This window comes from Monodon monoceros, unplaced genomic scaffold (assembly GCF_005190385.1).
Source record: "Monodon monoceros isolate NGI ecotype Baffin Bay Population unplaced genomic scaffold, NGI_Narwhal_1 Super_Scaffold_22, whole genome shotgun sequence".
Classification (NCBI taxonomy): domain Eukaryota; kingdom Metazoa; phylum Chordata; class Mammalia; order Artiodactyla; family Monodontidae; genus Monodon; species Monodon monoceros.
The window spans coordinates 97411271-97423221 of record NW_021703779.1 but is presented as its reverse complement, the minus strand read 5'-3'; positions in this window follow the sequence as shown (position 1 = coordinate 97423221).

Here is an 11951-nt window from a genome sequence, read left to right as displayed (position 1 = left end):
TATTTTATATTATTTTCTGGGTGTAGGTGGCCTTGGGACAGCTGGTATTGATCTGACTCTGAAGCAAGTCAAAGATATCCAGGTAAATCCTGATCTGATGAGGCAAGGATAGAAATTTTGGGATTATCTCATGGTAAAGCTCTGTTTGCTTTTATTTGGAATGTACAAATACATTCCTGTCAGCAGACAGCTTCAGTGATTACAATCATTAAACACTAGATTTTTATTCCTGTTTTGTTGAATAGAGCAAGGGCTGAAGTGTTTAACTCCAGTAAGCCTTTTTTTTTTTCAGTGTTCTACAGATATATTAATTTATAAAACTGACACCCAGAAAACCAATAGAATCTTGGAGTTGAAAGAAACCTTAAGAGATGAAAGGTGACCCAGTTTAGTCCTTGCATCCCAGCCTCAAGGTATATTAATTGTTATTGGGGTTGGGGAGGGAGGGTTGAATATTACACCTATTCTCCATGTAAAGCTGCTCATATTTAAATGATTCCGATTATTTAGGAATGTTCAAACTAGACAGGATCCAAAGAGATTGCCTAATGAAATTATTTCATTTTACAGATGAGGAAACTGAAGCTACACCTACTGTAAGACCACACCTATTGTTGAATTGCGGTATGGGGTTTTTCCTTCTGGGTATAATACTGGCAGTTTAAATTAAAATCATGTCAAGGAAATTTCAACTCTAAACCCAGGAAATCTGAGGAAGTGTTCCTTCTCTGCTTCTCCAAAGGAGAGTGTGTCTGTGTGTGCACACATGCGTGCATGTGCCCCCAAGGGCAGGCACATGCACTTGGATGTGAGCGTAGGTGTTAGAGATTGCAAAACTATAAGCACTACTGGCTTTAATAAAGAAATGCCATGGACTTGAGCATTTGACTTAGATTGAAAATGACTTTCTGCCAAGAGAGGCTCTCTACTAGTTTTTGGCTAGCGGCAAATGCAAGATAGGATCACTCCTGTTCCAGAGCCACCAGCAATCCACACCAGTCATGGTTACTAACCTACACTCCAGGGGTGAGGAGGTCAGAATTCTTTCACATGGACTGATGCTGAGTTTGCCTAGAAGAAAATACACACTTCCAAATACCTTCCACATCTGGATCCCACACTGTAAGGCTTGGCAGTCCAACTGCTTTAAAAAATGTTGCAGCATTGTTAGATAACCTGCCAGGATATGTTGAAATGGTACAGTTTGGAATATTCCACATATGGGCAAGTATATAAGTCCTGAAATGCTGTTTTTCTTGTCCTTTATCTGGCAGAGAAGTGTAAACATACAGTCAGAAGTTCAATCATGGTTCATATTTAGCATATTTATTCATCTTTGTGTTAATTATATTTTTGGGGAAAGTACCATTTAAAAGGTGCATTGCCTAGTGTAATAGCCTAGTTGCCTGGAAAATCTTGTGTATAGAGAGATCTCTAATATACTGTATTTTCAATGTGTTCATCTTTTTACATAATTGCAATTATATTTTACATTAGGGATTGCTCTGATTCAGTGGTAAATCCTGGAACACTGTGTTGAGAAGGATTCTGAAGTTTCCTCAGGGTTCTCAGTAAGAAAGAGTACCCTGAGTGGTTAGTGATTTTGGCATTAGTGTGAAAAGGGAGAGTAGTGAAAAACTACCATGTATCTAATACACTTGAAAAGTTAATTTTTTCTAATTTTTTGTTTTTTTAAATAGGTAGTATAGTAACATAGCAAATCGTAAAAATAACACAGAAGAATATATGAGAAGTTATTTTCCCTTCCATTCTTCTCCCTCTGTTCCCAACTGCCACTTCTTAGAGGCAACTATTTTTGCAATTTCTTTCAGAGATAGTCTATGCTTTTAAAAGCATTTCTGTATAAATATCTACTTTTTACATGAATTTTAGCATAATACATGTATTTCTACACCATTCATTTTAAAATAGCAAATTTTATGTTATATATATATATCTTCACCAAAATTTTAAAAAATTAATAATATAGCACAAAACATTGAATTGTGCCCTTTAAATGGATGAATTATATAGTATGTGAGTTATTCATATGGCTGGATTAATATCTGCCATATTTGTTATTGTTTTCTATTAGATGCCTTTGTTCTTTATTTTTATCTTTCAATCTTTTTCTGCCTTTGTGGGTTTTTTAAAAAATTTATTTATTTTTGGCTGCGTTGGGTCTTCTGGGTCATCGTTACTGTGCGCGGGCTTTCTCTAGTTGCAGCGAGCAGGGACTACTCTTCATTGTGGTCCACGGTCTTCTCATTGCGGTGACTTCTCTTGTTGCGGAGCACGGGCTCCAGGCACGCAGGCTTAGCACGTGAGCTCAGCAGTTGTGGCTCACGGGCTCCAGAGTGCAGGCTCAGTAGCTGTGGCACATGGGCTTAGTTGCTCCGCAGCATGTGGGATCCTCCCGGACCAGGGCTCAAACCTGTGTCCCCTGCATTGGCAGGTGGACTTTTAACCACTGCGCCACCAGGGAAGTCCCTGCCTTTGTGGTTTTAATCAAGCATTTTGTATGATTCTGTTTTCCCTCCTTTCTTGGCATATCAGTTATATTTCTTTCTTTACTTATTTTAGTGATTGTCCTAGGGTTTGCAATAACTTACACTTAATCCAAGTCTACTTTCAAATAATATTATACCACTTCACTGGTAGTGCAAGTACCTTGTAATAGCAAAATAATCCTAATTCCTTTCCTTGTATCATCGCTGTCAATCATTTCACCGATACATAAGCATATATATATATAAGCATACATAATTGAATACATTGTTGCTATTATTATTTTGAACAAGCTGACATCTGTAAAATCAATTAAGAATAAGAAAAATAAAAGCTTTTATTTTACCTTCATTAATTCCTTCCCCAAGGCTCTTCTTTTCTTTACATAGATTTGAGTTTCTGACTTACATATTTTCCTTTTCTCTGAAGAACTTCTATTAACATTTATTGCAAAGCAGGTTTGCTGGTAGCAAATTCCCTCAATTTTGGTTTGTCTGAAAAAGCCTTATCTCTCCTTCACTTTTGAAGGATAATTTCATAGGGTATAGAATTCTAGGTTGGTGGGGTATTCTTCCTCTCAACAGTTTAAATATTTTTCTCCACTCTCTGCATCGTTTTTATGGTTCTGAGGAGAAATCGGATGTAATTCTTATATTTGTTTCTCTATAGATAAAGGGTTTTCCCTCTGACTTATTTCAAGATTTTTTCTTTATCTTTGAATTTGATATGCCTAGATATGGGTTTTTTGTTGTTGTTTTTGTTCTTGTTTTTTTCAATTATCCTGCTCAGTGTTCTCTGAGCTTCCTGGTTCTGTGGTTTGGTGTTGGACATTAATTTGGGGGGAAATTCTCAGTCCTATTCCTTCAAATATTTCTTGTTCCTCTCTCTCTTTCTTATCCTTCTGCTATTTCTAGTATGCATAAGTTTTACTTTTTGTAGTTGTCCCACTATTATTGGATATTATGTTATGATTTTTTTTTCAGTCTTTTTTCTCTCTGCTTTTCAGTTTTGGAAGTTTCTATTGACATATCCTCAAGCTCAGAAATTCTTTTCTCTGCTGTGTCCACTCTAATAATGAGCCCATCAAAGCCTTGCTTTTTAGTTTTTTCTTAGAATTTCCATCTTTCTGCCTACATTACCCATCTATACTTGCATGTTGTCTACTTTTGCATTAGAGCCCTTATCATATTAATCACTTGTTTAAAATTCCCAGTCTGATAATTCCAGCATGCTTGCATATCTGAGTATGGTTCTGATGTTTGCTCTGTCTCTTCAAACTGTGTTTTTTTGCCTTTTAGGGTGCCTGGTAATTTTTTATTGAAAGCTGGACATAATATACCGTGCAAAAGGAACTCTGATAAATAGACTTTTAGTGATGTGGTGGTAAGTGGTGGAGTGGGCAGGAAGCATTCTATAGTCCTATGACTAGGTTTCAGTCTTTTAGTGAGCCATTGCTCCTAGGCTGTAAACTTTATAAGCGTTTCTCAGTTTTCTCCTCACCTTAGGTGGGACAGAACAGCTAGAGGGAACTGGCATGGGTATTTCCCTTCCTCCAGGTCTTTCTCTTGAGGGCTGGCCTTGTTTAAAAGAATAAAATGATCTGGTATGATTCATAATGGTTACATTTCCCCTCCTTCTGCAAGAAGCACAAGGGAATCTTTCTCTGATGTTTGCTCTGAGAACATGGTAGAGCTCCTAGAGGTGAAACTCACCAAAGTTTGGGGAAGCTCCCAATGACTTGGCCTTCCCTGGGGTTTTTAACTCTCAGACTTGTCCACACTAAGCCTCCAGAACTTCAGGTTTTCCTACCTCAGGTACCAGTTCCCATATGTGTTTCCGCTCATGGGTTTTTGCTCCAGTAAGTTACAATTCTCTGTATCTGCCTGTCTGCCTCTCCAATGTGGGCGGCAGTGGTTTTCCCTCACTTCTCTGACAGATATAAGAAAAGTTGTTAATTTTTCACTTTATACAGCTTTTTACTTGTTGTTAGGATGAAGTGACAACTTCCAAGTTCTTTACATGCGGGACCAGAAACCAGAAGTATCTGCACCATGTATTTTTCAGTTAATAATTGATCTTGGAAATTGTTTCATATTATAATACAGCATCTGGTTTTTTTCTTTTTAACAGGTGCATAGCATTCCATTTTAAGAATATCTTATCACTTAACACTCCCCTATAAATTAGTACTTTGGTTCTTTTCATTTTTTATTATAAATAATGCTATAATGAATATCCTTTTACATACTTCTTTGCACAAACATGCAAATCCATAGGATAAGTTGTTGGTGCAAAGAATGTAGACATCATTGCTAAATCTTCCTTTATAGAAATTTTATCAATTTATACTCTCACCAACAACGTAAGTGCCCAATTCTGTATATTCTCATCAATGTAGTATATTAGCAAACATTTTTAAAATCTCAAACAGCATAGTTGAGAAATGGTATCTCACTGTAGTTCTGTTTTGTGATTTTCTAATAATGAGTGGATTTGACCATTTTTTAATTTGTTTAATTGCCATTTATTTTTTTCCCTTTTCTGTGAACTCTCTGTTCCTGTCTTTCCCCCAAGTTACTATTGGTCTGTTTATCTTTTTATTATTCATTTATAGGAGCTCTTTATATGTAAAGGAAAATAGCTTTTTGTCATGTGTATTGTATATATCCATTTTCCTACTATGTAATTTTCTTTTGACTTTTTAACAGTATTTTCTTGCCATGTAGAATTTTTTTAATATTTAGGTGGTTAAATTTATTAGTTCTTCATTTGATTGCATCTGGATTTTGCATTATGCTTAAGAAGGCCTTTCTTTACTGTTTTTATATTTTTGCTTTTTCTGTTTAAATTTTTGATTCATCTGGAATTTATTTTGGTTAAATTTGGGAATTAGGGATCCAACTTGATTTAGTATTATTTTCTCTGGTGGCTACCCAGTAGGCCCAATTTTGAGTTGTGCTACTTTAATGAAATACTTAAACATTTCCTTATTTCCTGCATAGCTTTTGGTAATAGGATTTTATTATATCAATATTGTAATAGGAATATCATATTTAAAACTGTTAGTAGTTCCCAATTTTTGTTATTATATATTATGTTACAATGGCATTCTTCATGTATATTTTCTTATTTCTGATGAATTATTTCTCTGGGATTCATTGTTAAGAGTAGAATAATTAAGTTCTTCTAAGTATGGTCATGTCACTTTCCAAAAGTGTAGCAGTTATTAATCCTGCCATTGAGTAATAATATCTCATCAGTTTGGAGTGTTATTTTTGACTATTAAGCTGAACAAATGAAAATCTAAGCTTGCTTTAATTGGCATTTATTTGATTATTAGAGGGTAGGAACTTCTTTTGTGTTCATTTACTCTTTTCACTTAGTGGAAAGACCATGGGCTTTGGGACCAAACAGATCTGGCTTTAAATTTCAGCTCTGCCACTTCTTAGCTTTGGTATCTCAAATGAAAAATGTATATAATAATACCTGCTGTGTAAGGATTTTTTGATGGTCATATATGTGGTATATAAAAAATTTAACTTGGGTACTGATTTAATGAATAACAGCTATTATTATTATTTCCCTTTGTGTGAACTGTCTATCATGTTCTTTGTAAAAAAAAAATTACATTGTACAGAAATACTAAAGAGGCTGGATGAACACTGGAATAGGAACTGGAGATTTACTAGCCATAAGACCCTGACCAAATCACTTAAATACTCTTGAGTGTTAATTTCCATGTAAAAAAGGAGATAATTTCTATCCTGCTCACTTTGTTTTTGTGAGGATTGAATAAGATAGAAGATGTGACAGAACTTGAAAAACATTAGTTAAAACATTAATGTATTTTTGATATTAAGCTGCATGAGCTGCTTGTATATGAGCAGAAGACCTAGAGAAATGCAAATCAAAACTAAATTGAGGTATCCCCTCACACCAGTCAGAATGGCCATTATCAAAATATCTACAAACAATAAATGCTGGAGAGGGTAGGTATAGAGAAAAGGGAACCCTCTTGCACTGTTGGTGGGAGTGTAAATTGATACAGCCACTATGGAGAACAGTATGGAGGTTCCTTAAAAAACTAAAAATAGAACTACCATACGACCCAGCAATCCCACTACTGGGCATATACCTTGAGAAAACCATAATTTAAAAAGACACATGTATCCCAATGTTCATTGCTGCACTATTTACAATAGCCAGGTCATGGAAGCAACCTAAATGCCCATCGAGAGATGAATGGATAAAGAAGATGTGGCACATATATACAATAGAATATTACTCAGCCATAAAAAGAAACGAAATTGAGTTATTTGTAGTGAGGTGGATGGACCTAGAGTCTGTCATACAGAGTGAAGTAAGTCAGAAAGAGAAAAACAAATACCATATGCTGACACATATATATGGAATCTAAAAAAACAAAAAACGTTCTGAAGAACCTAGGGGCAGGACAGGAATAAAGACGCAGACGTAGAGAATGAACTTGAGGACATGAAGAGGGGGAAGGGTAAGCTGTGAAGAAGTGAGAGAGTGGCATGGACATATATACACTACCAAACGTAAAATAGATAGCTAGTGGGAAGCAGCCGCATAGCACAGGGAGATCAGCTCGGTGCTTTGTGACCACCTAGAGGGGTGGGATAGGGAGGGTGGGAGGGAGACACAAGAGGGAAGAGATATGGTGATATATGTATATGTATAGCTGATTCTTTGTTATAAAGCAGAATCTAACACACCATTGTAAAGCAATTATACCCCAATGAAGATGTTAAAAAATAATAATGTAAAGTATTTTTACTGTTACTATTATGATGAGGAAAAGTAGATGCTCAAAATCCCTATGGCTAAGACTGGCATCCAAAATCTACTCTCTTTCCCTAATAGTCTGAATTATGAGATACTATCAGTGTGGACTATGGTTCTCTTAGAGAATTCTCCATGTCAGCAGCAATTTGAAGTGGGTAGGGGAGCAGGCTTTTACTTTTGACATAGGGTATCCCTAGAGAAAGAACACATGCATGTAGCAATTTAGGACACTTATAGGAAATTTAAATCTGCATATACTTATGGAGAGTAACTCATAATAGGCCATGGTAGTCTCAAGGGTAATTCTTAATCCCTGGACCTTTGGAAGTCAGGATCACAAGACCTTTTGATATCTTAGAACAGTTGAATGGAAAAAACATTGTAATAACTCATTAGCATAGGAATATATCCATAACGGAAACTGAATACAGTTAAACTGAGCCAAGATGGTGCAGCATGAGGGTCACGAATGTCATTTCTTGAGGCAAGCAGACCTGAATGCCAGTCTTGTGTTTGTCACTTATCAGCTGAGTGACATTTGTCAAATTGTCCCACTTTTCCTGTAAAGTGGGACTCAATGGTTCCTACCCCAAAGTGTTGTTATGAGGGTTACATGAAAAATAATGGTACTTGTAACGTGCTTACTTAGTACAGTTCCTAACACATAGTCAGTACTGAAGAAATGGTAGTTATTATTAACACAGTTATTATTAGCAGTATTATTAATATCTCAATTAATTAGCATAATCAAAAATTTCACGTGTGTGTGTGTGAATAGAAGTAACCATGATGGTTAACTCTTTTATTGAGTAACAGTCCTGAACAATACTCTTTAAAAGGAGCCTCATACATGCAAAATCTGAGAACTTTAGATGGTAGAACTGGATCTGTCTAGAGAGGAAAAGTAAACTGTTTCTCTCAAACTTCACAGAGGTACCTTCACACAGGTTGAAAATACAGGAGAAAATAAAAGTTAGTTACAAGTGGACATTTGGTTAGAAATATACTAGACTCATGGTAATTTGGAAAAATTATGAGGAGATTTGAGAGAGCCTGTTAAAGTAATTAGCCTGATAAGTCATCAATGGAAAATGTACATAAGAAGTTAGTGGTCGATTGGGTTTGCAAAATAAATCCAGATGCAAACTAAAATCAATTTATTTCCACAGGTCGACACTGCTTTTCTATAGACTGCAGCATAACAGGTGAAAATGTCAGACATTTTTAGGAAGGGAAAGCAGGTGGATTATTAACCTAACAAACCTTTTCATCAAACCAAACAACAAATTCTGAACATGCCATGACCTTAGTTTTTTTTTTCAAATTTTTCTTTGACGATGAATTTCAAGTCATATTTGAGGTTGGCAAGGAGCATAGAGTATGGAATTTTACACCAAACATCCTAACAGGTCTGCATAGCTCTAATTTCTTTCACACCCATTTATCCTGCCCATGGTTGTACGACCATTTCTTTTTTAAAAGGACCTAATTATGCTAATTTTCTGCTTAAAATTTACCCACTATCAGTAGATTAAATCTAAACTCCATAGTAGGGTTATAAAGTCTTTTACAATAATGCTTTGACATGTATCTTCTAGCCTTATTGTTCTCTACTCTTACTTTTTCTTCTCTCCTCTAACCACCACCCCTCCCATACACCTGGTTCTTACACTTAATGTGCATCAGAATCAGGTCAGAAGCTCATTAAAAACCACAGATTCGGGCTTCCCTGGTGGCGCAGTGGTTGGGAGTCCGCCTGCCGATGCAGGGGACACGGGTTCGTGCCCTGGTCTGGGAGGATCCCACATGCCACGGAGCAGCTGGGCCCGTGGGCCGTGGCCGCTGAGCCTGCGCGTCCGGAACCTGTGCTCTGCAATGGGAGAGGCCACGGCGGTGAGAGGCCCGCGTACCGCAAAAAAAAAAAACCCCACAGATTCTTGGGCCATATCTCTTGAAATCTGGCAGTGGCCCATAGGAATTTGAGTTTCTAATGAGCAAAGCAGTTGATAATCAGATCTCAGTTTGAAAAACAGTGGCCTACACCCTGTTCCAACAAATGTCTTCTCATTCCTTCAAAAGTCCATCTCAGTTTGTACCTCCCCACCTTTCCATTCTTATGTCTAAATTCCTTTCTTCCCTTTTCTCTGCCTGATGGAAGTTACTCCCTCTTTGAAACTTTTGCCCAAAGAGAATTACTGTTCCTCCTATACTTTGCATGCATGTTGAATGCTGAAATTTCTATTAACCTTAATCAATTTAGACTTGCTTCTAAGGGCTGAGACTTTCTTGGTCATTTTTGTATCACACTCTAGAGCTTAGCACAGTGTCTAAGGCATAAAAATAGATGCCCAAGAAATGCTTTTTGAAGGAATAAGTGAGTTGATGGAAGTCCTTGGCTTTTATATTCAACATCAGATGAAAAAATACTGTAGTTTAGAAATTATTAGGTTGGATTCTGCCTTGGGGCATAGATATTAAGCAATTTTCCTTAGTAATAACAATTAGGAATTTTGAGAAACAGATCATAATATAAGGTTTTATTTCATTTATTAGTAGTTGGATAATTGAAATCCCATTTTAATATTGTACTTGGTATGAAATTTTCTAAAATTCTAATAGTACAAATAAAGCTCTGTGCCCTACACCTGATGAATTTATTTAGCAAAAGAAAGCTTCAGATTGCATTTCAATTACATGACTTTAAATAGACTTTGAAATGTTAATATATCAAAGCCAATGGTGACAAATGTTTGCCATAAAAAGGTGAAAATCAACAGGAAAGAAGTCTTTAGATCTACTCCAGTTATAAAAAAATCCATTTTGGGGATACACTTTTGAATGGAGAGTTGTCAGAAATCTAGGTGTAATTGATATGAAAATTTTCCATCTGGTCCTCTGTTTCATACTAATAAAAAGCACTTCTAATTAAAGAGCAAATTTGTTTAAGTGACAGTTGTTCATTCAACAAACATTTATTGAGCTCCTATTCTGTGTCAGATTTGGCTCTAAGACCAAAGTTTACATCAGTGAACTAAAGAGGCAAAGTTTTTATTAATAGAGATTACTTTCTTGCATGAGAAGAAAGTCAGTAAACAAAGTATTATTATATACATGTATGCATATGTGTGTGTGAATGCTATGTCAGATGGTGATAAGGGCTATAACGTAAGATAAAGCAGGGTATGGGAGATAGTTAGGGAGGGATTGGAAAGCAGAGATCTAAGAAAAGTGAGTGAATAGGTCATGTGACTATCTAGGGAAAGAGAATGTCACATAGTGGGGATAGCATTTTTGACGACCTTGAGTGCAGAATGTGCTTGGGGACTAGCTACATACCAAGGAAGCCAGTGTGACTGGAGTGGAGTAAACCAGCAGAAAGAGGTAGGAGCTGAGGTCTTAGAAGTAGTGGTGATGGTGATGTGTATGTGGGTTGGGAGGGGTGCAGATTATATCATGAGAGGCCTTGTAAACCATGTTGAGAGAGGAGAAGCCACTGGGAACTTTTGAACAGAGGAGTGACATGATCTGACATTTATTTATATATTGTCTACATAAGCTGTGGCTTTCATTCCAAATTCTTCATTAGTCATTACTAGGCCACACTTTAGTTCATTACTTTGTTTTAGAAGTCAAAGAGCATGACCAGAAACAGCTTAGGCAGTTTTAGATAATTATGAATAAGGATAGTAATGAATGTTTAATAATAATAGTTATTAATTTTAAACATCATCATAGTAACAACAGCAGCAGCAACAACAGCAAAAATGTACATAAATGGTACCACTTAAGCGACTGCTCTGTGTATTATACATATGTTATTTCACAGGATCCTCACAACTACCTGTAAGGAAGTGCTATTATTCTTCCCATGTTATGAATCACTTAATCTCCAGAAAACATTTCATTTCTGCTGTCATCTATCTTACACAAAACTACATTTATCTTGTTTTGGTATAAAATGACAATACAGAGTAATATAATGCACAACTTATTTGACTTGCTTCTGAGAAGTAATAACAGTAGTTTAATCAAAATGGCAAATATTAATTGAATATACTATATTCCAGGTACCATACTAAATGCTATATACATTAATTCGTTTAATACTTACAATAACTCAGACAAGGAAACTGGAACTCAGAGATGCGAAGTAAGTTATCCAAGGTTACACAGCTAACAAATGTTAGAACAGGGACCAAACCTAGGTCCATCTTACTCCAGGGCTTGTGTTTTTAACTACTGTGCTATATGAATAAATGTGGGTGAAAATAGGTTGATGCATTCAAAATCTTCTAAAGTGTATTTGGTTTAACATATTTCAAAACACTCTTTATCCAATTTGTTTTTAATCTTTGAACATAGAGTCATCAGCAGTTGGATGCTTAGGTCCATTTGGAATTATTTTATAAACCTAAAGCACAACTGTACTGTTTCTTCTAGATTAGCCTCTGTGACAATCAGTCACATTATTACTTTGATCTGTCCACATGATCCATATGTTGTTTATCTAACCATTTGAACTGTCTGGTCCTTGAGACCAGTGATGGCCATGGCGTGCCTATCACTTTGAATATGTAACGTGGAAAAATACATTTGTCATTTCAGTCTGTCCAACAGAAGTTAAAAAATAGTAA